Raw genomic sequence first — 26,119 nt, forward strand, 5'->3', positions numbered from 1 at the left:
TTATTTGAAGGAAGTATGGGAAACAGACATGGGGGAAAATGAATAATCAAGAATGGGCAAACATAGAATATGAGAATACTAAAAAATATGTCTATCAGAATTAAAGAAAATTACTACAAAATGATATGGAGGTGGTATCTAACCCCTATTAGATTACTACAAAATGATAAAAAATATTCAAATCAGTGTTGGAGAGGTTGTCAGGAAATAGGGACGTATCTTCATATGTGGTGGTCATGTTACATTATACAAAAATTTTGGGAAAGCATATTCAAAGAAATAAGAGCAATAATAAAAATAGAGACTGAGATTACACCAAAATTAGCTTTATTACTTATACATGATAATATAATTCCCGTACAAGAGGAGAAAGAATTGGTTTCTAACTTGATAACAGCAACTAAATTGTTTTTTTAAAAGAAATTTTATTAAAGTTATATATAAATACATGGAAAGTGGGAGAACAATATGTAAGAGATAGTATAGTAAGAAAAATGCAGGAAATGCCTGTAGTTGCTACGTCTCCCGGGGGGAGTGGAGGAGAGTAGGAAGGGGGTGCATATGGGAAAGGTCGGGGGGGGGGGAGAGGGAGTACTGGGGGAGGGGAAGGGGGTAGGTTGGGGAATAGTTAAAAAAAATAAAACTTCCATCTATTCAAGGAGGATTTTTACTAATATTTTCAGGTTTATTTCTATAGCGTTTCTTCCTTCTTTGTGGCTTAGTTTTTGTGATTTACTCTTTTTAGTAAGTAATGTCAATTTTCTGTTTCCTAAGGTAGTCCTTCACCGGATCCCAATTCGTAGGTTTGTTTGGAATTCCATAGTTCGGTGTTATCCAATAAGTCAATTCATCCATGGTCATTATGTCAAGGATTTTGTTAAACCAGTCTTCTCTTTGGGGGGTTTCTTTAGCAACTAAATTGTTAATAGCAAAAAAATGGAAGGAAAAAAAAGAAATTCAATTAGAAGAATGGTATAGGGAAATTTGGAATATAGCAATTAATGATAAGCTAACTTGCAATATTAAAATTAAAAGGGGAATATGTAAACAAACAGACTTTTGGAAAATATGGGGAAAATTTATCAAGTATGTGTTTAATGAGGGAAAGGGGTATAAGCCAGCAAGAGAAACAATGATATTTTGGAATGGTGAAACAACATGAGTTGCTTGGTCCTGGTGGAGGAGGCACAAACTAAGAGTAAGGGGAAGAGGGGGGAAATGGTATAATAATAATTATAAAGAAATACAATATGTATAACTGGATAAAAGATGTGTGATAGAGTTATATGTAGCACAAGTTGTAATAGAAATTTAAAAATAATGATAAGAAATATGATCAAAGAAGTTTTTGATGTTTATTTACTGTTAGATTGTATATAATATGAAAAAAATAAAAAAATATTATTAATTTCAAATTTTGTTGGGCAACTACCCTATTTGTATGGATTCTGAAAGGGGCCGTTGCTTCCCTGGAGCTTCGTGTTCCACCGTTACCATAAGAATGCAGTTCCGAACTAGACCTGTGCTGGCCATTCTGTTGCTTCAGTCAAGGCTGGAAGCAGGTTTTCTGTTTTGGCCTTCACTATTATCTGGAAAAATGTCTTTCCGAAGACTTCTTAGAGTAAGTGTTTGGCCCTTTGGCACTGGTGAGGCAGGAGGGGAGAAGGGAAAGCAGGAAAGAGAGAAAAAAAATTGACAAAATAATACAAAGGGGAGGGGGGAGTTATTGAAGATTTAACCTAACTGGGGGTTTTTTTTTTTGTCCTTTCGAGTCCCCCCCCCCCCTTTAGAAACACATCTCCCTCAGAAACATATTCCATCTATCTCATCCAGGCTTTGACCAAATTTTACCAATTTTACTTCTAACACATCTGGCCCAGCCTTTGTGTCTTCTTTCTTTCCATGTCTTTTTGGATTGGCTTATGTTATTTCGTAATGTTATGTATTTATTTTGACTGTATTTTGCTTCCCTGTATTATATTTGCTGTATTTGTATTTGATTTGTTGTAATTTAGGCCTGGCCTCATGTTAGCCGCCCCGAGTCCACCTTGGGGAGATGGTGGCGGGGTATAAAGAAAGTTTATTATTTTTTATTATTATTGTTAGTAAGCTAAATCATTTCAAATATCATGTATGTCACAAAAATGGAGTGAATTTTAGAGAGGAAGAAAAGACAATTATGAGTGTACAAAGTTATTATTAATACATCTATTTCTTAATACAATTGAAATTACAAGAATTATCTAAAATACCCAAAACACGATGTATCCACTATATCAAAGAGAGGAGTAATATTGTCACCAAACATTAAGTATCTTTTTAAAGTATTATCTCTCAGCCTTCCAGTCTCCTCCCCCAGCACTTGGCCAATAAAAGTTCATTTTCATCATTATTATTATCAAATTATTTGTTTTAAATCCTTTATCTAATTTTAGTTATTACATGATCAATCTAAATAGGTCATTTAATCTGTTAGTAAGTTAATGTAAAATTGTCTTGGAAGGAAAGCAGGTGGAAATAGTTTTGGACGCCCTGCTCTAGATCACCAGGAGGGGACGTTAGGGGTGCTGTTCTTACCCCTTTTTCAATGAGATATTGGGTGGGGGAACGGCCCATCTGAAGAGAGGCTTGAGGACCTTTGGGGTTCAAGCTACCATGGGAAGAGCAATGGCCCTAAAACAGCTGCTCTCCCAAAGCAAGTCTGTCCTATTCCCTCTGACCTTGTCCTCCTCTCTCCTTTGCAGAACATCAGGAAGGTCTGTCAAGACACTTTTTCGTGTTGCCGGAGGAGGAGATCCATTAAAGTGGCTCCTGTCAGGTATCCACCTTTCCTCCTTCTCTTCTGCTTGTTTTAATTTAATTCACTGATGTTTTAGTGAGCACCCTTGATCTATTACTGACATTTTGCTGTTTTCTCTCCTTCTCTAGTGCTCCAGAAGAGTCGAAGGAATCCTCCTCCGTGGATCTCTCTTTGGAGACTTGGGTAAGGAGGGGAAGGCAGGAGCATTGTACTTCTGCGAAGAGGAGGGGATCAGGATTTGATGAAGTCTCTTCTCTTTTCTTTATAGCATTTCTGGATAGTATCAGCACCGCAGCCGGGCCTGGATGCATGGCGTGAGGACCCCCTTCGCGTGGAGTCCTATGAATCCTGGGTAAGGAGAGAAAGACAGGAGTACTGTCTTTCTGCCAAGGGGAAAGGGAGGCCAAGATTTCAGAGAAATTCTCTGAATAGTCACTTTGATCTTCTCTTTCTTTCACAGTGCACCTTTAGTGCATCAGAAGAAGGGAGCATGGACATACTATGGAGCCAGCTGCCCCAGGGAGAAAAGTAATTATTTGGGTGGGGGTTGGATCCTTGTTGACCTGGAGGAGTATTTCGGCTTTATGTTCTTACATGTATTTTTGTTTCTCTTAGCTCAACAACAGATATCAAGATTGAAGATTTAGAAGACTAAGGAAGACCCTGGGACAGCTGGCTCCATAGCGTGTCCATAGCTCCACCCAGGACTCATAGGACTCCTCTGAAACGATGTCCTCGCTCCTTGCCTCCCAGCTTGGTTGCAGTGCTGATACCATCCAGAATTTTTGTTGGGCAACTACCCTATTTCTATGGATTCAGAAAGGGGCCATTGCTTCCCTGGAGCTTACTGTTCCACTTTTGCCATAAGAATGTAGTTCCGAACCAAACTAGTGCTGCCCATTCCGTTGCTGACTTCAAGGCCACAGGCAAGGTTTCTCTGTTTTGGTCTTGTCTTGACTGGTATCTGGAAGCATGGCTTTCAGAAGACTTTTTAAAGTAAGTGTTTGGCCCTTTGGCACTGATGGGGGCCAAAGGGAGAAAGGGAAAGCACAAAAGAGAGAAAAAATTAACAAAATAACAAAAAAGTAAGGGGGAGAGTTATTAAAGGTTTAACCTAACTGGGTTTTTTTGGTCCTTTTGATTCCCCTCCACCTTAGAAACACATATCCCTATCTTATCCAGGGTTTTACCAAATTTTACCAATTTTACTTCTAACATATCTGGCCTGCCCTCTGTGTCTTATTTCTTTCCATGTCTTTTTGGATCGGTTTATGTTATTTCATAATGTTATGTATTTATTTTGACTGTATTTTGCTTCCTCGTATTTTATTTGCTGTATTTGTATTTGATTTGTTGTAATTTTGGGCCTGGCCTCATGTTAGCCACCCCGATTCCCCGTTGAACAGATGGTGGCGGGGTATAAATAAAGTTTATTATTTTATTATTATTACTAGCTTGGGGACCTGGCGCTGCCCGGGTTATTTGAGAAAGGAATTGTGTATCAAGGTTGGTCCTTATCAATTATTTATATGGCTCACAGTGGTCTCAAGAAGTTAGTGAAGGTACTGCGAGTCCCATCATCTGTGGTCCATGGGGAATGGGGTCCTCACTCCTTGCCTCCCAACTTGGTTGCAGTGCTGATACCATCCAGAAATGTTATAGCAACTGAGTTGTTTTATATTGTGAGTGATTTCTATAGTTTCTTTATTTTTTAACTGAAAAATGTAAAAAGTAGTATAATGCTTTTCCTCCAAACTGCAGCAGGATGGAGAGTGGGTCATGGGGGCATTGTACTTCTGCAAAGAGGAGGGGATCAGGATTTGAATGAAGTCTCTTTTCGTTACAGCATTTCTGGATGGTATCAGCACCGCAGCCGGGCCCAGATGCAAGGCGTGAGGACCCCCTTCGAGTGGAGTCCTATGAATCCTGGGTAAGGAGTGAAAGGCAGGAGTAATGTCTTTCTGCCAAGGGGAAGGGGAGGCAAGCTTTCAGAGAAATTCTCCAAATAGTCACTTTGATGTTCTCTTTCTTTCACAGTACACCTTTACCAACCCATCAGAAGAAGGGAGCATGGACATACTATGGAGCCAGCTGCCCCAGGAATAGAAGTCACTGTTTGGGTGTGGGTTGGATCCTTGTTGAGCTGGAGGAGTATTTGGGTTTTATGTATTTTTGTTTCTCTTAGCTCAACAACAGATATCAAGATTGAAGATTTGGAAGATTGAAGAAGACCCTGGGACTCCTGGCTCCATATTGTGTCCATTGATCCACCCAGGATTCATAGGACTCCTCTGGAACGGGGTCCTCACTCCTTGCCTCGCGGCTTGGTTGCAGTGCTGATACCATCCAGAAATGTTATAGCAACTGAGTTGTTTTATATTGTGAGTGATTTCTATAGTTTCTTTATTTTTTAATTGAAAAATGTAAAAAATAGTACAATGCTCTGGCCTTTTGCTTATGTTCCTTACCCAAGAGTCATGTAATTTTTTATATCCCAACAGGCTTAACTCCAAAGATGCTGCTGAGAGCTTGTTAAAAAAAAACTTGCATTAGCAAATATGGTACTTGTTTTCTTCCTAAGGAAGAAAAAAGAAGGAAGGAGAGAAGAAAAGAAAGAAGAGAAATTTTGTGTGATTTTGATTTTTTAATGTTGTTTCTCCAGCTTTACCTGCCATGGTATAGTAGTTTTTTTTTGTTTTTTAAACATATTTTATTATGGTATAAACACAAATCAGCAAACCATATTCCAAGCGTTCAAGCATAAATCCCGAATAATTCAACAAATATTAATGGCATTATGCTAGTTCACATTGATGCAAATTATATTTTCCCTCCGTCCTTCCTCAACCACAGTATATTTCTACTAATCTTGCAGATCCAGCCACTGGTGAAGTGTTAGTATTTTTTCTTTGATGTGATTGTTCGGCCCTCCATTTTTCACCCAGTTGAAGTAGACCTTCCATCTATTTGTAATGTCATTTTGTTTGTCCGTTCTTGTTTCCATAATGTCTAACAACACTTGATCATACATATAATGATTCCAATTACTTAATGGTTTTGTTTGATTTCTATAATGTATTTATTTTCAAAATAAAAAATTAAAAGTAGTATGGGAGGGTCTTCCTAGTGGCTATTCCAGCTTTGAAAATCCCTTCCCAGACAGGGATCCGGGCATCCATTTAATGTTTCTCCACAAATGGGGGAGACTTTTTCTCCCAAGAGATCTTTAGATCTTGATTTTGCAGGCAATGTATAATGTACTGGAGTCTTATTTCTTTTAATTGTTCTTTAATTTGTTATCAAACTGATTCTATGTTTTAATTGTCTAAATGTTTGTTTATGTTCTATTTATGCAAGCTGTTTAACCTCAGCAGACTGAAAGCCAAAACCAAGGTTACAACAACATCTGTTATAGAACTCCAGTATGCTGATGACAATGTCGTCTGTGCGCATTCAGAAGAAGATCTACAAGCCACTCTAAACACCTTCGCAGAAGCATACATGAAGTTTGGCCTGTCACTGAACATCGAGAAAACCAAAGTGCTGTTCCAGCAGTCACCAGCCATCCCCTCCCCAATGCCAGAGATACAACAATGGTTTCCAATGGTGTAACATTAGAAAATGTTGACCATTTCCACTACCTTGGCAGCCACCTCTCCACCAAAGTCAACATCGACACCGAAATACAACACCGCCTGAGCTCTGTGAGTGCAGCATTTTCCCGAATGAAGCAGAGAGTGTTTGAGGACTGGGACATCCGTAGGGATACCAAGGTGCTTGTCTATAAAGCAATTGTCCTCCCAACCCTGCTCTAAGCCTGCAAGATGTGGACTGTCTATAGATGTCACATGCAACTCCTGGAACGATTCCATCAGCGCTGCCTCCGGAAAATCCTGTAAATATCTTGGGAAGACAAGCAGACAAACGTCAGCATGCTGGAAGAAGCAAAGACCACCAGCATTGAAGTGATGGTCCTCTGGCATCAACTCCGCTGGACCAGCCACGTTGTCCGGATGCCTGACCACTGTCTCCCAAAGCAGTTGCTCTACTCTGAACTTAAGAATGGAAAACGGAATGTTGGTGGACAGGAAAAGAGATTTAAAGATGGCCTTAAAGCCAACCTTAAAAACTCTAGCATAGACACTGAGAACTGGGAAGCCCTGGCCCTTGAGCGCTCCAGCTGGAGGTCAGCTGTGACCAGCAGTGCTGCAGAATTCGAGGAGGCACGAGTGGAGAGTGAAAGAGAGAAACGTGCCAGGAGGAAGGCGCATCAAGCCAACCCCGACCGGGACCGCCTTCCACCTGGAAACCAATGCCTTCACTGTGGGAGAAGATGCGGGTCAAGAATAGGGCTCCTCAGCCACCTACAAAGCCACAAAAATAGTCATCAAGGAAGACCATCTCACTCGTCCAACGAGGGATCGCCTAAGTAAGTAAGTAAGTAAGTAAAGTTATGTTCTATGTTTAATATGATTTGAATTGGTTTAATTTATAGTCATATGTTATTGTTTTAGTTATTACGCTTGGTTTTGTATATATGTTGGTTTAAAAGAAGACAAACAAATGACTATATAAACCAGGGCGATGAGGAGACTAAGGTAGTGGTGGTATGTGTTGCTGAGGCTTGACTTTTAAAATATGTTTACTTGAGGCACTTTTTAAAAGGAGTAACTCGTCACCCCAACCACAATATTTTCAGCCGCCTTCTTCGAAGGTAAATCTTCTTCTCAATAAATGGACATGAGTCTTAATTATAAAGAACTGGTCAAGGAAATATTTATTCAAGGATTCACAGGTGTACAAGATTTGTATTCCTTTAAATCTTGTTACAGTTGACTTTAGCTAACACAAATACTTGTAACGGTTTCCAATATAACTCTCAGTATGGCTTTTACTTCCACCAGACTGGTTTGAAACTTATTTCACTGCAAAGTATCTTTCTTTTCTTAACTGAGAATTGAAGACACTGGCTTGCCTTTCTCTCCTTTCAGCTATCCCCACTGAAGTTATGGATTACTACTGGGGTTTCTTTTTACCTTAGCTCACGAGTCAATTGCTAATTTAAACAGGTCCAACTGCCTCTCTAAACACACAGGCTGAAGACTTAACACTTGGCTTACAATGCCCAGAGCCACCTTTTCTCTTTGACTAAGATTTAAATCCCTTGGCTCGGTTTCTCAACCCACCAGAACCAACTTTCCTCTTTGGTTTTCTGACCAAAGACTGCCTCTCTCTCTCTCCACCAGTGGCAGTTAGCTCCGCCCCTTTTGCTTCTGCCTGGAGGTCTACGTTGCTATGGGAACCACAGCAAATGTCGGCCTGCACCTATCATGTCACATCAATAAACACATTAAAATATACATTATAATTAGCTATTTCGTTACAATTGGCATTAAATCTTGCCATTACTTCATGTACACCGCTTTGACTCCTCCCAGGAGTGAGAAAAGCAGTATATAAATGCAGTAAATATTACTAATGTCAAATTTTGTTGGGCAGCTACCCTTTTTGTATGGATTCGGAAAGGGGCCATGGCTTCCTTGGAGCTTAGTGAGGCAGTGACCAGGCCCACAGGCTACTTATGCTCACAAGGGGAGAGTGGGCAGGGCTGAGCGCCAAAAAAGTTTGGAAATCTATGTAGAAGGTTCCAAAGCTGTCTGCGCAGGCACAGAAACTACCATATGTGTGTATTCACAGTTGACCGCAATGGGAACCCACCGTTGTCACAAGAATGCAGTTCCGAACCAGACCCGTGCTGCCCATTCCGTTGCCTCAGTCAAGGCTGGAAGCAGGTTTTCTGTTTCAACCTTGATTACTATCCGGAAAAATGTCTTTCCGAAGACTCCTTAATGTAAGTGTTTGGCCCTTTGGCACTGGTGGGGCAGGAAGGGGGAAGGGAAAGCAGGAAAGAAAGATAAAAATTAACAAAATAACAAAAAAGTGAGGAAAAGAGTTATTGAAGGTTTAACCTAACTGGTTTTTTGGTCCTTTCGCCCCCCCCCCCCCCCCTTAGAAACACATCTCCCTCAGAAACATATTCCACGTATCTCATCCAGGGTTTGACCAAATTTTACCAATTTTACTTCTAACACATTTGGCCCGCCCTCTGTGTCTTATTTCTTTAAATGTCTTTTTTGATCAATTTATGTTATTTCGTAATGTTATGTATTTATTTTGATTGTATTTTGCTTCCCTGTATTTTATTTGCTGTATTTGTATTTGATTTGTTGTAATTTTGGTTAGCCACCCCAAGTCCCCGTTGAGGAGATGGTGGCGGGGTATAAATAAAGTTTATTATTATTATTATTATTATTAGTAAGTTAAATCGTTTCAAATATCATGTATGTCACAAAAATGAAGGGAGTAAATTTTTGAGATTAAGAAAAAACAATTATCAGTGTACAAAGTTATTATTAATACATCTATTTCTTCATATCAGTTATAATTACAAGAAAGATCTAAAATAGCCAAAACACGATGTATCCACTATATCAAAGAGAGGAGTAATATTGTCACCAAACATTAAATATCTTCTTTAAGCATTATTTCATGGCCTTCCAGTCTCCTCCCCAACTCTGGCCTATTAAAAACTCATCATTATTATCAAATTATTTGTTTTAAATGCTTTATCTAATTTTAGTTATTACATTATCAATCTAAATGTGTAATTTAATCTGTTAGTAAGTTAATATTGTATAATGCAAACATTTTATATGTTTCACTGTCATAATTTCCTCCTTTTTAAACAATGCACAAGTTTGTACATATATCTCTGTTTTAAAGAATCCAAAAATATTAAGAGGAAGAAAATAAACACATATAAATTATCCAAATTCTCATAGATGATAGAGGATGTGGGACAGAAAAGGGATGAGATATATATAGATGCAAAGCAATAATAATTTTCTTTAAAGTGCTTTTAGTCAGCAAATCTTGTTGTAATCATCATCTTCTGATTGTTTATAAATTCTATGAAGGGCTTCTAAAATCCGTCCCTTCAATTGTGAATAAACTTTTCAGGTTTTTTCTCTCCAAAAAATAAATTCTTTAATCCTTGTCCCTTCCGCTGCGTCAATGAGACATTAGGTGGGGTGGAACGGCACATCTGAAAAGAGGTTTGAGGACCTTTGGGATTCAAGCTACCATGGGAAGAGCAATGGCCCTAAAACAGCTGCTCTCCCAAAGCAAGTCTGTCCTCTTCCCTCTGACCTTGTCCTCCTCTCTCCTTTGCAGAACATCAGGAAGGTCTGTCAAGACACTTTTTCATGTTGCTGGAGGAGGAGATCCATTAAAGTGGCTCCTGTCAGGTATCCACCTTTCCTCCTTCTCTTCTGCTTTTTTAATTTAATTCACTGGTGTTTTAGTGAGCACCCTTGATCTGTTGCTGACATTTTGCTGTTTTCTCTCCTTCTCTAGTGCTCCAGAAGAAACGAAGGAATCCTCCTCCATGGATATCTCTTTGGAGATTTGGGTAAGGAAGGAAAAGCAGGAGCATTGTACTTCTGCGAAGAGGAGGGGATCAGAATTTGAATGAAGTCTCTTTTCGTTACAGCATTTCTGGATGGTATCTGCGCCACAGCCAGGCCCGATTGCAAGGCGTGAGGACCCCCTTCGAGTGGAGTCCTATGAATCCTGGGTAAGGAGTGAAAGGCAGGAGTACTGTTTTTCTGCCAAGGGGAAAGGGAGGCCAAGCTTTCAGAGAAAGTCTCCGAATAATCACTTTGATCTTCTTTTGCAGCGCACCTTGACCAACACAGCAGAAGAAGGGAGCATGGGCACACTGTGGAGCCAACAGCCCCAGGAAGAGAAGTAACTTCTTGCTTTTTGGGTGGGGGTTGGATCTCCTTGTTGAGCTGGAGGAGTATTTGGGTTTTATGTTCTTACATATATTTTTGTTTCTCTTAGCTCAACAACAGATATCAAGATTGAAGATTTAGAAGAATGAAGAACATCCTGGGACTGCTGGCTCTATAATGTCTCCATCGCTCCACCCAGGATTCATAGGACTCCTCTGAAACAGGGTCCTCGCTCCTTGACTCCTGGCTTGGTTGCAGTGCTGATACCATCCAGAAATGTTATATCAACTGAGTTGTTTTATATTGTGAGTGATTTCTATAGTTTCTTTATTTGTAATTGAAAAATGTAAAAAGTAGTATAATGCTCCGGCCTTTTGCTTATGTTCCGTACCCAAGAGTCATGTAAATGTTTATATCCCAACAGGCTTAACTCCAAAGATGCTGCTGAGAACTTGTGAAAGAAAAGCTTGCATGGGGCCAGCCTCCCCAAATATATTGGGCGTGTGCAATCTCACCTGAAGCATCCAGCAAGAAGGAGGTGAAAAGGAGGACAGGAGATTTCAACATTTCCAGAGTGGAAGGTGCAGAATACAGACCAACTCTTGGCAGCAGTTACACCTCGCTCCCCCCACCATCCTCAGTCTACTGGCAAGTGATAGCTCACACATGAGTTATGACACCACAACTGATACAATCTATGTTCCTCTGGACTTTTACCAAATTGATTAGTAGCCTACTGCCAGCATCAAATAAGACTCTCCCCCACCCCCCCTCAAGGACCTCATATCACATTTACCATCTCCTAAAAAGGCCCAGGATGTTTTTACGCTCACAATTCTGTATTCAATATGTACCTAAAGAACTTTGTGTTTTGTGGGATGGGGTGGGAGCAGAGAGGGTATAAAAAGAAGGGCTGAAAGGCTATGGAGAGAGAGAGAGATGGGAAGGGGGTGAGAGAAGGGGTCTATGTTATTAATTGCAGCAATTATATGTTTCATGCTTATGTCTATGTTTGATGTTTTTATAGTTTTAATGGTCTTAATCTACAGTTATATGTTATTTGATTTAGATATGGGATATTTTTATCTATATGAGGCACTGTCATTGATTATGTTGTAAACCCAGGGATGAGAAAAACAGTGTAGAAATGTAGTTAATAAATAAATAATAAATAATAAATAAGGAAGCAAAGACAGAAGAGAAGTTTTGTGTGATTTCTATAATTTATTTATACGAGGGGGTTTCAGAGGGGCAACCAAAGAGCATCAGAAAACACATATTTCTTAGGAACCCCTTTGGCAGAGAAGGCTAAAGATCTCTCCATCTGTCCTTCTCTTCCTTTTTGGAAAAAGATGGCAAATACTCCCATCAAAAGCCCCCATCCTGCTGTGATTGGCTGGCCCCTCTGATTGCAGGGGTCTCAGGAAGTGATGGGGATTGTTTTGCACAAGGAGCCAATCAGCTGGAAGGATGCAGTCCATGAGGAAACAATGGCACAGATATGCTGATGAGGCTATGATTAGCTCAAACATCCAGTTCCATGCAAAACAAAGATATGAAGACCAAGATGAAAGACTCAAGAGACAAAGATGTTTATCTTAGGTAATCAAGGACTTGGCTGTCCATATAGACAATTAATTAATGCACATATTCTAGACCCCCAAAGAGAACCGCAGACTTTCAGCCTCAGGTAAAATGCATGAACATCTTGGGTGTATCTGCCTGTCATCGATGCATGTGAAATGTCAGGAGAGAATACTTCTAGAACATGGCCATATAGCCCGAAAAACATACAACAACCCAGTGATTCCAGCCATGAAAGCCTTATGAGTTTTGTCTTGTAGAACAATTTAATGGAAGAGTACCTCCATATTTCATCTCATATTTCAGTACTTACAAAGACAAGAAACTTAAAAAAAAGATCATGAAATTAGAAGGACATAATAGTCGACATGCAGGCCCGTAGCCAGGATTTCGTTTCGGGGGGGGGGGGCTAAATTTTTTTCAGGGGGGGATGAGTTTCGGGGGGGGGGCTGAGTCTGAGTGAAAGAGGGTCTAGCCTAGCAAACCTTTTGCATCATTACCCCAATACCCCATGCATATGGGATATACTGAGTATGGTGATCAGATCATGATATGAATAAACATAACAGTTTAAATAATGCACCAGTAAGGCCTTTTCGCGAACCACCATGAGAATTTCGGGGGGGGCTGAAGCCCCTCAAGCCCCCCCCCCCCCCGGGCTACAAGCCTGTCCACATGGCTACTGGCTGGCAGATCTAGATTCCAGATAAACATAGTCAACTTGGTGGCATGCCAACCTTAGCATGTGTACACTTCTTGCTTTGGAAATGCATGGGAATCATGCTAAAGGGAAAAGAATGGCAACCACATAGAGGTTTCCCACTGGCCGTTGCTGCTGAATGCCTCACTTGTAGACTCCATGGGAAACACCATTGGCTCTTGGTATGCAGAATGGCTGCCGGATTGTTGCCAAGAGGCACAAAGACTATTGCTAATCACATGTAGAAGCTGCAACAGGCTGTGCCTAAAGTCAAGGCATCCATTATGAGGGGCTGCTGAGGAGTGAGTGAGAAAGGATGCTGTACCTAAGTGCTCTTGCATTCCTCATGCACATTTATTTGGTGGTCTCTTTGGTTTCCACATTCAGAGGTTCTTCTGTTTAAGGAAATAGACTCAAGGGATGTGGCAGCAGCACAAGGGAAAAGCTGGATCTTTCTTTAAAATTCCCAATAAGTACACTACATTTTAGGATTGTCTGCTCGCTCCATCTCTCTCCAAATACCTATCCTAGTTATATGTCACCTTGTCATGCCCAGCATTTTTTTTCTTTTTAAATTTTAATTATTACATTTGGCCCTGCCATAGGTTTTTAATGCGTAGTGGTGTTATTGTTACTGTTTATTGCTTTGTTTATGAGTTTATTTATTGTCTGTATTGATGTTGTTGCTTTTTTACTGATGTATTTGGGCTCAGCCTCTTGTAAGCTACACCGAGTCCTTCGGGAGATGGTAGCGAGGTATAAACAAAGGTTTATTATTATTATTATTATTGTTATTATTACTATTATTATTATTATTATTATTATTATTATTTTAGTGCTGCAGTGGCAAGAAATGTGTGCCTTGTTTTACTATTTAATTGCTTCTGAGAATCCATTCTCAATTTTATTTTAGTATATAAAAAGGTAGGCTATAGATTAGTGCTCACATGCATATGTACACACACATACACACCCTCCTATACATTCATTTTAATTCTGCCTGCAAGAAAAATGACTGTTTGGTCTCTTAGGACAATTGGTGGAGTGAACGGCTTGGTATTTCATGTTTACTTTCCCTCTCCAATGCAGCAGATATTACTGCAACCTGATGAGCAATGGGTTATTAAACCAGTATTATGTTTGTTTCACAGGGGAATTCCAGTAACCAGAATTTTCCTTTGGCTTTGGCGGAAAGATTGACTTCAGCCACCTCTTTTCTTGGTGTAATATTACATGATCCTAGCTGTAATGATTTCAGCTTTAAATGCAGTTAGAGAGTCTGTGCCTGGTGAGCATAAGCTAAACCAGGTAGGCCAGGACAGAGAGATGAACTCACCAGGTTTTGTTTTTTTGTCGTGTCAGGAGTGACCTGAGAAACTGCAAGTTGCTCCTGTTGTGAGAGAATTGGCCGTCTGCAAGGACGTTGCCCAGGGGACACCCGGATGATTTTGGTGTTTTATCATCCTTGTGGGAGGCTTCTCTCATGTCCCCGCATGAGGAACTGGAGCTGATAGAGGGAGCTCATCCGCCTCTCCCCGGATTCGAACCTGCGACCTGTCGGTCTTCAGTACTGCTGGCACAGGGCTTTAACCCACTGCGCCACCGGGGGCTCACCAGGTTGAAGACAAGCCACAGAGGTTTGTTACAATTTGGCCCAAAAGGATGCAAGTACAAGCAATTTGCTTCAAAGGGTACAAGCATAAACAAACAGGGAAAGTCATCTTATACAATTCTGACAGCCATTCAAACCTCCTGCTCCCTCCCCTTATTGGCTGGAAAAGAGATTGGCCAGGAGCCATGCCAGGATTGCTGACAGCTCTGTTGATGTCACCATCTCCAGGTCGGGATTTCCTGGGTGGGAGAAATGGCAGCTAGGGATTGGTTTGCACAGGGAGTCAATCAGCTGGGAGGGCGCAGTCCATGGGGAAACAATGGCACAGATATGCTGATGAGGCTATGATTAGCTCAAGCATTCAGTTCCATGCAAAACAAAGATATGAAGACAAAGATGCAAGACTCAAGAGACAAAGATGTTCATCTTAGGTAATCAAGGACTTGGCTGTCCATATAGACAGTTAATTAATGCACATAGTCTAAACCCCCAAAGAGAACAGCAGACTCCCAGCCTTAGGTAAAATGCACAAACATCTTGAGTGTATCTGGCTGAAAAAGTAGATCGCCTATCCTTACATACACATAATGTATCTGATTTGGAAAACAGCTAGAGGGATTTGTTCAACTTTTCAATTCTTAGGAGATTATCTAAACAGGGTCACAAAGGGGTAGCTGTCTCTAGGTTACAATTCAATACATTTTCAAGAAACCGGTTATACACTTCATAGAAGAAATAGACACAGTATATTTTGAAAGATATAAGCTATACAAAAATCATCAAATTGATACAAATTATAAAAGGCTTAGGCACAATATAGTTTAAGGTGTACAGCTGCTACTAGGTCTGTTTCTGATCTTTGAAAGCTTCGAACTTGTGCAACTCCGGATCTCTAGAAAAGGTTTCTCATTTTAAAAAAAACATTTATTTATTTATTTACAGTCTAATAACAAACTGTACATCTTTTGGAGGGTGTGTGTAACGTGGCTCTATAACAGTGTTTCTCAATCTTCCTAATTCCACGACCCCTTAGTACAGTTCCTCATGTTGTGGTGACCCCCAAGCATAAGATTATTTTTGTTGCTACTTCACAACTGTAATTGTGCTCCTGTTATGAATCGTAATGTAAACATCCTATATGCAGGATGTATTTGCATTCACTGAACCAAATTGGGCACAAATACCCAATAATACAACCAAATTTGAATACTGGTGGGGTTGTGGAGATGATTGATTTTGTCATTTGGGAGTTGTAGTTGCTGGGATTTATAGTTCACCTACAATCAAAGAGCATTTCGAACTCCACCAATGATGGAATTGAACCAAACTTGGAACACAGAACTCCCATGACCAACAGAAAATACTGGGAGGGTCTGGTGGACATTGACCTTGAGTTTGGGAATTGAAGTTCACCTACATCCGATAGAACTGTGGGCTCAAACAATGATAGATCTGGACCAAACTTGGCACAAATACTCAATATGCCCAAATGTGGAGTTTGGGAGAAATAGACCTTGACATTTGGGAGTTGTAGTTGCTGAGATTTATAGTTCACCTACAATCAAAGAGCATCCTGAACCCCACCAATGATAGAGTTGAACCAAACTTCCCACATAGAACCCCCATGGTCAACAGAAAATACTATGTTTTCTGATAGTCTTTGGCGACCCCTCTGACACCCACTCGCGACCCCCACAGGGGTCCCGACCCCCAGGTTGAGAAACACTGCTCTATAACATAATGGGCAATAATGGTCTCTAACTGGGGTATATAGGATTCTTACAAGTCCTCCCACACTTCCACACACTTCTAAGACATTTCAGTGACACACGACGTAAAACTACTTCCGGTTGTCATCTATTGTACTTTGTTCCTGAAATGTAGTAAAAGTGGGTGGTGGGAGTGTTCTGAAATAAAAAAAATCTGGCAAATGATACAAGGAAAAATTCAGGAGATATTCCAGATAAAAATTCAAATTAATAATGATTTACTACTATGGGGAGTGTTGGATCATCCGAGTAAAATAACTAATTGCCAGGAGTTATTTAAGGTAAAATAAGAGCAGCCCAGGTGGTGATTGCTAGATGATGGAAAGACAAATCAAAATGGACGTTAAGTAACTGGAATGATTATATGTATAACCAAGTGCTGTTAGATATTATGGGAATTATGACTAAGCAAGCACCAAGAATTGACAAAGAAAATATCATTACAAATAGATGGAAGGTCTACTTCAACTGGGTGAAAAATGGAGGAGCCAACGATCATATCAAAGAAAAAAATACAAAGACTCTACCAGTGGCTGGATCTGCAAGATTAGTAGAAATATATTGTGGTTGAAGAGGGAGGGAGAGGGAGGGAGGGAGAGGGAGGGAAGGTGGAGATAATGTAATATACACCAGTGTAAATTAGCATAATGTCTTTAATATTTGTTGAATTACTCGGGATTTATATGTGTAACACTTGGAATTTGGCTTATTGATTTGTGTTTATAACATAATAAAATATCTTTTTTTTTAAAAAAAGCCATTGCTCACAGGAAGAACAACAGTTGCCCCCCCCCCCACCTCCCGCCAATACTATGGGAGAGAAGATATCAACGGAGGATGGAGTCAAGAAGGAGGAGGGTGAGGAGCTGCCTCCTGAAAAGACAAAAGGCTTGTGCTGTAGGATCTGTGGAAACTGGAGGGCAGGAGCAGAAGGTGAAAGACTGGCTGTCCGGAGACTGTTATGGCCAGCTGGCGAAACAGAGCACAGAGTTTTCTAAAGCTTTGGTGGATCTGGAAGAAAGTTGCGCTCAAGCCAATAAGCCCTTCTATAACACCCTACTGAGGAAGACCTGCTGCCCCAAGGTACAAGAGAAGGTGAAGCACCTAAAGAAGAAGCATGTGGAGATGGCAGGCATTCTCAAAAGGGGGGGAGGAAAGAAGCAGAAGTCACCAAGAGTCCTACCTCAAACTTTAATACCACATGCAAATATAAGAAGATAAAAGCAAAGAGTGTAAAAGCCTAGAACGGGAAATTGAGGGAAAACAAAAGAGATATCAATATTTGGAAGCACACCTCAAAGAAGTATTAGAGCAAAATATCAGCATTACTCAGGAAAATTCCCATCTCCGGAAGAAGAACAAATTAGCTGAGAAAATTAAAAATTAAAACAGTGAGATCAACATGAAGCACATGCAGGCAAATGAAGCTTGCAAGTCTGCTTTTCAGCTGACTAAAACACTTGAAAGCAAAGTGCAGAATTTAGAAGAACGAATTGGCAATTTGGAACAAAGGCAATGGTTGGTATCTGGACATGAGCAAACCCTAGGAGAGAAAGAGTAAAAACAAAGAAGAAGAATGGAAAAAAGAAAAGGGAGACACCTCATAAGACGATACCCAGGAAGTCATAGAGAACTTTATTGTGTTTTTTTTTAATTTTTAATTTTTTTTCCTTTTTCCCCCTATGGTTTTTTTGGGATCACCACTATTATTATTATTATTATTATTATTATTATTATTATTCATCACTCCCTCTTGTGTGCCACTATCTTTTCCTACTGTCCTGTCTCCTTGCAATTATTCCCCCACTTTCCCTGTAACCTTTGGAAAACACTTAATAAAAAACGATATTTAAAAAAAAAAGACGAAAGAAGAAATGGGACAGCCTCCAGAAACTATAATGTAATGCTTGTGCCTTTCAGGCTATGAGAGTGGGGAAGAGCTCAGCCTCAACTCCTGCTTGCTTCGGTATGGCAGTTAGATTTTGACAGTTGGGGATGGTCCGTTGGATTTCTGTTGGCGAAGAAAGCAGAGGGCAGTAGAAGGTACTCAGGAATACCTCAAACTTAAACTTAAATATCACGTGGAAGTATTAGAAGGGATGCTTTCTGATAAAAGCAAAGAGTGTAAAACCCTAGAATGTGAAATGAAGGAAAAACAAAAGAGGTGTGAGGCTTTGGAAAAACAACTCAAAGAAGTTTTGAAGGAAAATGTCAGGATTGCTGAGGTAAATTCCCATCTCTGTAAAAAGAACATATTAGCTGAGAAAATTAAAAATGAAAACAGTGAGATCAACATGAAACTAATGTAGGCAACTGACGTTTGTTAAGTCTGCTCTTCAGTTGACCAAGAGACTGAAAAACAAAGTGCAGAATTTAATACAAAGAATTAGCAGTTTGGAAAGAAGGCAACGATTGGTATCTGGACATGAGCAAACCCTATTAGTCCTAAGAAGAAAGAAGAAATGGGACAGCCTCCAGAAACAGTAATGTAATGCTTGTGCCTTTCAGGCTATGGGAGTGGCGAAGAGCTCAGCCTCAACTCCTGCTTGCTTTGGAATGGCAGTTAGATTTTGACAGTTGGGGATGGTCCGTTGGAATTCTGTTGGCGAAGGAAGCAGAGGGCGGTAGAAGGTACTCAGGAATACCTCAAACTTAAACTTAAATATCACGTGGAAGTATTAGAAGGGATGCTTTCCGATAAAAGCAAAGAGTGTAAAACCCTAGAATGTGAAATGAAGGAAAAACAAAAGAGGTGTGAGGCTTTGGAAAAACACCTCAAAGAAGTTTTGAAGGAAAATGTCAGGATTGCTGAGGAAAATTCCCATCTCTGTAAAAAGTACAAATTAGCTGAGAAAATTAAAAATGAAAACAGTGAGATCAACATGAAACTAATGCAGGCAACTGACACTTGTAAGTCTGCTCTTCAGTTGACCAAGAGACTGAAAAACAAAGTGGAGAATTGAATACAAAGAATGTGCAATTTGGAAAGAAGGCAACAATTGGTATCTGGACATTTGCAAACCCTATTAGCGCTCAGAAGAAAGAAGAAACAGGACAGCCTCCAGAAGCTATAATGTAATGCTTGTGCCTTTCAGGATATGGGAGTGGGGAAGAGCTCAGCCTCAACTCTTGCTTGCTTTGGAATAGCAGTTAGATTTTGACAGTTCGGGAATGTCCGTTGGAGTTCCATTGGGGAAGGAAACAGAGAGAGGTAGAAGGTGCTCAGGAATTCACATAATGTCGGAGTTATATATATAGTAAAACAACAGTAGTTACGTCAGAGTTATAGATAGTAAAGTAATAGCCGTCATGTCGGGACTCTATTAATTTACAAGGGCCCAGCCAGCGGCGTTCCTCCATCCTGTCCCGGATTTTCTCCTGCACTTGCGCCACTAATTTATTTATTTATTTATTTCGAGGTTTTATATACCGACCCTCTCACCTTCAAAGAGGGATTCGGACCGGTTCACAACATGTGTTAACATACAAAAAATATACAATAACACAATGCCACTTCATTACACGATTAAAATATCAGCACCATACACATTAAAATATTAACATCCTAGTTAAAAGAGCCAAATCGTCCAACACCATCACAATCACATTCATCATCCTCCTTTCATGTGGGCAAAGAATTAAATCAGTTGTCAAATGCCGCGTTCCACAACCAGGTCTTTGTTAGTTTCCTGAACGTCATGAGGGAGGGGGCAGTTCTAATCTCTAATGGCAGGGAGTTCCAAAGTCGAGGGGCCACCATCGAGAAGGCCCTGTCCCTCGTCCCCACCAGCCGTGCTTGTGCAGGCGGAGGGACCGAGAGCAGGGCCCCTCCAGACGATCTTAGTGGTCTTGATGGTTCGTAGGGGAGAATACGTTCGGAGAGGTAAACAGGGCCGGAGTCGTTTAGGGCTTTATAGGTTAACACCAGCACTTTGAATTGTGCTCGGAAGCTAATCGGCAGCCAGTGGAGTTCGAGTAACAGCGGAGTGGTGTGCTCCCTGTATCCCGCACCCGTTAGTAATCTGGCTGCCGCGCGTTGTACTTGCTGCAGCTTCCGGGCAGTCTTCAGAGGCAACCCCACGTAGAGAGTGTTGCAGTAATCTAAGCGGGATGTAACCAAAGCGTGTACTACCGTGGCCAAGTCAGCCCTCCCAAGGTACGGACGCAGCTGGCGCACAAGTTTTAATTGTGCGAATGCTCCCCTGACCACCTCCCCTTCCATCTCCGACCAGTCTGCTGCCACCACCAAGGAATAAAGACAGCTCCCTCACTCCCAAAATTTCTTCCAGTTTGTATTAGGCAAGATAAATAAACATTTTTCTTTAGAGAAAAAAATTACAAGGCATATACAGCATAGTAAAACAACAGCAGTCATATTTGAACCTTATAAGAACCACCAGAAACAAGAAGATTAAGAACAGAAGTTTATGGGGTTTCCTTTTCACACAAAGACTTTACAATGGCAACTAAGTGAAAGGAAATTCAGTTTGTTATCAATAAAACGTTGTTTCTAATTCACATACAGCCTCCGATCTGTCCTTTGAGTCACGATTCCTTCCAATCCAACTCCATAGTAACATTAACGCAGAACAATATGGATCCAGATTCTGGCACATGACCATGGAAATTATCCTCCAAAGCAAGAGCCATTTATGCCAAAGAAATGTTCACAAAATAAATGTTAATCAGGATTCAGAATTGTTGGTTGTTGAAGGAATGTCAAAATACAAGCAGAAGGAAAGGCAGGTGAAGATGAAAAATGAACCAACCTGTTTGCACTCATTTAAGAAAAGGAAAAGGACATTTCAGCAAGTATTGTTTGTGATGCTGGTCACACTTACTGAAATTTCCTTCTTTTACAGGAGGGTAAAATTGACCCCTCTTTTGCATCTGGCTGCTCTAATGAAGATGTACTGCAATATTTATTGTACAAGGTGCATATATACATATCTATACCTGTACATGACGGATAAATACTTTGAGCAATCGCAACCCATCCATCAGGTTTTCAAATCTGTTTCTGATTGCAACCATATGCCTGTACTGTTTTTTCTGGATGTCTCACAGAAAATATTTCCATGATTACATAACACCTTGAGTGATCTTTCCCAGCAGGGCTGAGATCATACTGCCTGCTGCAGAGTAAGGGGAAGTTAAATCCTCATGATTTCTTTTGTTAAAGTCAGCTGTGAAATGCAATGCCACCCTTATTTAGCTGTATAGATCTGGTTTATGAGGCTGCCATAAAGGTCACTGCAATAGTATCCTCACACCAAAAGACCAGAGGATTACAGAACTTACGATCATGGTAATATATTTGGAACTGTACAAAGTTCCCTGATTAAAAACAAAACAAAACACACACAAATGAATCATATCTCTTTTAAAATGTCTTGTGTTGTTTTGATCCAGTGCAACATTCCAAATATAAGTTATTATATTATTAAATTCTCGGTCCTTAAATTACCCCTACCATATCCTCCAGATGAGCCTTTAAAAAAAGCATTAAACGTCAGGTAAACCCATTCCTGGATACTAATAGCTAGAGACCCCATACCTCTTTATTATAATTAATTTTAAAATGTCCAGTTTAAGATACTCATCTACGCATCATCATTAACTTCAAAGCTTTTGGATAAAATTGTCCATCTATCATGCATTTTAAAACTTCCAGATAATGCCCCCCCCCCCCCCAGCACCAACTGCCGCTCTGGGCCAGAGTGAAGGGGGGGGGGGCAGAAGACAGTTCCACCTTATCTCCTGTGCTATGCTAATCTATATAAATAAAAATATAATGTTCGTTTGTGGGATTACCAGAACTCAAAAACCAGTGGGCCAATTGACACCAAATTTGGACAGCATACACCTAAAAACCCAATGTATGTCCTTCACTCAAAAAAATGATTTTGTAATTTGGGAGTTGTAGTTGCTGGGATTTATAGTTCACCTACAATCCAAGAGCATTCTGAACTCCACCAATGATGGAATTGAACCAAACTTCCCACACAGAACCCCCATGACCAAGAGAAAATATTGGAAGGATTTGGTGAACATTGACCTGCAGTTTGGTAGTTGTAGTTCACCTACATCCAGAGAGCACTATGGACTCAAACAATGATAGTTCTGGACCAAAGTTGGCACAAATACTCAAGATGCCCAAATGTAAACACTGGTAGAGTTTCGGGGAAAATAGATCTTGACATTTGGGAGTTGTAGTTGCTGGGATTTATAGTTCACCTACAATCACAGAGCATTCCGAACCCCACCAATGATGGAATTGGGTCAAACATCCCACACAGAACCCCCATGACCAACAGAAAATACTGTGTTTTCTGGTGGTCTTGGGTGACCCTTTTGACACCTTGGGTGACCCCTCCCCTGGGGTCTTGACTTTCCAGGTTCAGAAAGGGACCCCTAAAGAAGGACAATGATATGTTGCATGTTCCAGAGTAGGCAAACCAGACAATCTCCACATCAACACTGGCAAAGAAACAGCAAGAAATACTGTTTACCCACAAGCATAAAAAAATTACATATATTAGAAACCAACACTTTCTCATTACTTTATTTTCCAGATCACCAGACTGGGCTACAGCAACGTGTGGCAGGGGACGGCTAGTAATATAATATAATATAATATAATATAATATAATATAATATAATATATTGTATATACATATAATATTTATAATATTATAATGTAATACAATGATACTACTACTACTACTACTAATATGATATTATAATTATATATTACCTGTAATACTACTACTAATAATATTATAATATAATGGTATAGTACAACATAGTAATATATAATACCGATATTGTACTATGCTAATAATATAATATAATATAATATAATATAATATAATATAATATATTGTAAAAAAAATCAGAAAGGAGAGGAACAAACTCTGGGACTTTTCAGTCAGTCTCAGGGCCCTCCCACACAACTATATAACCCAGAATATGAGTTTTCTGAGTCACTCCCATATAATTCAGTTCAATGTGGATTTTATACAGCTGTTTGGATGGGATGTAAGTTTTTAAATGTGGATGGCCACACTATTGCTATCCATGAGTATTTTAGGTAAGTTAATATAACAGGGAAGTAAGTATCTTTGGTTTTGCTCAGTGGCTCTGAATGTCGCTCTACTTAATTCGATCCTTTTAATCAGATTGCAGGATCTAACGAATTAAGGTAATGACTCTGCTAAGAAGACAAACCCCTTGAGATAATCCTTTCCATTTACAACACACTCACTGTTATGTACATTTTAAGATTGATTTCTTGTGCATTTTTCAAAGAATTGTTAACCAGGACCTGGTATTTTTCTTGATGGAGACTGTCTAGTTGACCATTCAGAGTCTCCAAATGGAAGATCTTAATCTAATCTAATCTGAAAAGTATCAAGAGTTATATTGCCATTCAGAATGCAGAAACATGCTAAGCTGAAATGTACTCACTTCTGACTTTTGAGCAAAAATTATAATTAATTCCTTAAATTATTAATTTGTTGGATTAACACTCATTGTGTTTGAACTCCTGATAGATTTCCTGATTAATACTAACATTATTCTTCCACTTTAATTAACTAATTTTTAGGCTGTTATAACTTATTTGTTAGACTCCAAGAACAAAATGTACACCCAGGGATCATGATTTCTCATGATCTAACTGATGGTAATGAATTATGTGATCCCAATAATTTATGCTATTGCCAACAAGGTAAACTCCCAATTCTAAGGCCAGCATTGACAAATTAATTTTCAAACCCACTATTTCAAGCTGTGCTTCTGGATAGCCATGCAGAGGTGCACAAGATATGTTGTGTGAAAGACAGATGTACATAGGCTGTCTCTTGTATTACTTGCTAGAGCAAACATTCTTGAATGCCATTTTGCTGTAATTTTTCTTCTTCTAGAAAGTCCAGTTTCCAGTAAACACTGGAAATTTCCTTGAACTTTGGATTTGTCCACAATTTTCCTGAAAGAAAAACATATTGCTCTCTGCAATACTATTTAAAGCTGTCATAAAAACCTTACAAATACCAAGTCTGAAAAATGTCAGTGGAATACTACTGTTACTAATTGGCAAAAGAGATCCAAGGGTTTAAATCAGATATAATTTAAATGGTGCGAGCCATTTACAGCTGGTGTGAGCCTTTTATTTTACTGTATATAGTCAAGTATAAGCCTAGTTTTTCAGCCCCTTTTTTTAGGTTGAAAAAGCCCCCCTCAGCTTATACTTGAGTCAAGGTTATTTATTATTTTACTCTGTTATTAGTATTATTTTTATTACATTCATTATTTTACTTATTATTATTATTATTATTATTATTACATTTATCATTTTACTCTATTATTATTTCATTTATTATTTTACTCTATTATTATTATTACATTTATTATTTTACTGTATTATTATTTGAAGGATATGTAAGAAGATTAGAATAATGGTTTAATCAGAGTTGGACAGTATTATCTTGAATTAGAGTTTTATGTAAAATTTTAAAAACATTTAATCTACAGATGCCTCAATTAATGTAATTTGATTGGTATCCATTTTTATTTTGAAATTTACCAGTAGATGCTGCATTTCACACCCTCTGCTTATACTCGAGTCAATACGTTTTCCCAGTTTTTTGTAGTAAAATTAGGTGCCTCGGCTTATATTTGGGTCGACTTATACTCGAGTATATACAGTAATAAAAATGTTTCATTATTTGTTTTAATAAAAACCGGAGGTATAGAGGAGCCCAGCAGCAGCTATCGGCACCCAGGATATTTTCTGCAATGTTATTTCCTCATTTAATTCGTTTATTACAAAATACCTACTGAAATAAATTTGCACAGCATTGCATTACCCTCCAATCTTGCTTCTTTGTATCTTTCTTGCCTCCTGTGTATTTATCTCCTGCTTTCCGCCTTCCGCAGCTGGCCCAATGGCCACATGGCTCCCTCGGTCCTCGGAGCAGGACTCTTCCCGTCCTTTTCCCTTATAATTCACCACTGTTTCATCCCAATGAACCCCACACCAACCCTCTTCCAGTTTCCTCAGCTGGGTGTCCTGTGGTATACAATGGTTTTTGGAGAAGTATGCCACCAATCATGACCTTGGTTACCTTTCGTCAGCACCCCATGGCCCAGGAAATACCCTCCATCAATTTTCCTGGGTATTATCTCAATTATAAAGGACACAAGCACCCATCATCTTCGGAGCCAATCTATCTCTGTTGGCCCCATAGACCCAGCTGTACAGAGGACATCAGGACCGTGTATTCGGACCACCACCCTTTGTGCAGCTACTAGGACATTACAAAAGGCACCCATCACCTGGTATGACTGCCTTGACGACGCGAGTTCATGCCCTGTTTTCCAAAAATGACATTTTTCCTTTTCCCAGGACTGGATTTGCTAATCCCATCATTTTGGACACTTATGTGTATGGAACACAATGGACATGGGCACCATGGGTGCCTGACCTACCCTGATGGGTCACTCAGCTACACAAAGACATTCCATAAAACACCTGGGACCTGATTGTCCAACTTTGTTCTGTCCTTCATTGGGACAATGATAAGCCATTCAAAGTACTTTGCATCCATTGTTTCCTGAACCAGCCTTCCCATCAGCCATTGGAGAGCAGATATCTGCATCAGAAGTAGGGAATGCTCTCTGATTGGCTGGTGGCAGGCCCATAGCCAGGATTTTGATTCGGGGGGAGGGGAGTTTCATGGGGGGGGGCTGAGTTTGATGGGGGGGCTCAGGATCTACCCTAGCAAAACTTTTGTATCATTATCCCAATACCCCCATGCATGTGGGATATATTGAGCAGGGTGATCAGATCATGAT

General features: G+C 39.8%; 1 long non-coding RNA gene across 2 annotated transcripts; it reads left to right on the plus strand.

Moving 5' to 3' along the window:
- The first annotated feature begins 627 nt into the window (after nucleotides 1–627).
- Nucleotides 628–3,727, plus strand: LOC137095920 (uncharacterized). 2 transcript variants are annotated; one of them, XR_010909068.1, is made up of 6 exons: nucleotides 628–803; nucleotides 2,745–2,818; nucleotides 2,929–2,983; nucleotides 3,069–3,152; nucleotides 3,261–3,328; nucleotides 3,416–3,727. It is a non-coding gene; the product is annotated as an uncharacterized lncRNA (long non-coding RNA). The 2 variants fall into 2 exon arrangements; XR_010909067.1 differs by lacking the exon at nucleotides 628–803 and having other exon boundaries at nucleotides 1,783–2,818.
- The last annotated feature ends 22,392 nt before the right edge of the window (nucleotides 3,728–26,119 follow it).

This window comes from Anolis sagrei, chromosome 1 (assembly GCF_037176765.1).
Source record: "Anolis sagrei isolate rAnoSag1 chromosome 1, rAnoSag1.mat, whole genome shotgun sequence".
Taxonomy (NCBI): Eukaryota; Metazoa; Chordata; class Lepidosauria; order Squamata; family Dactyloidae; genus Anolis; species Anolis sagrei.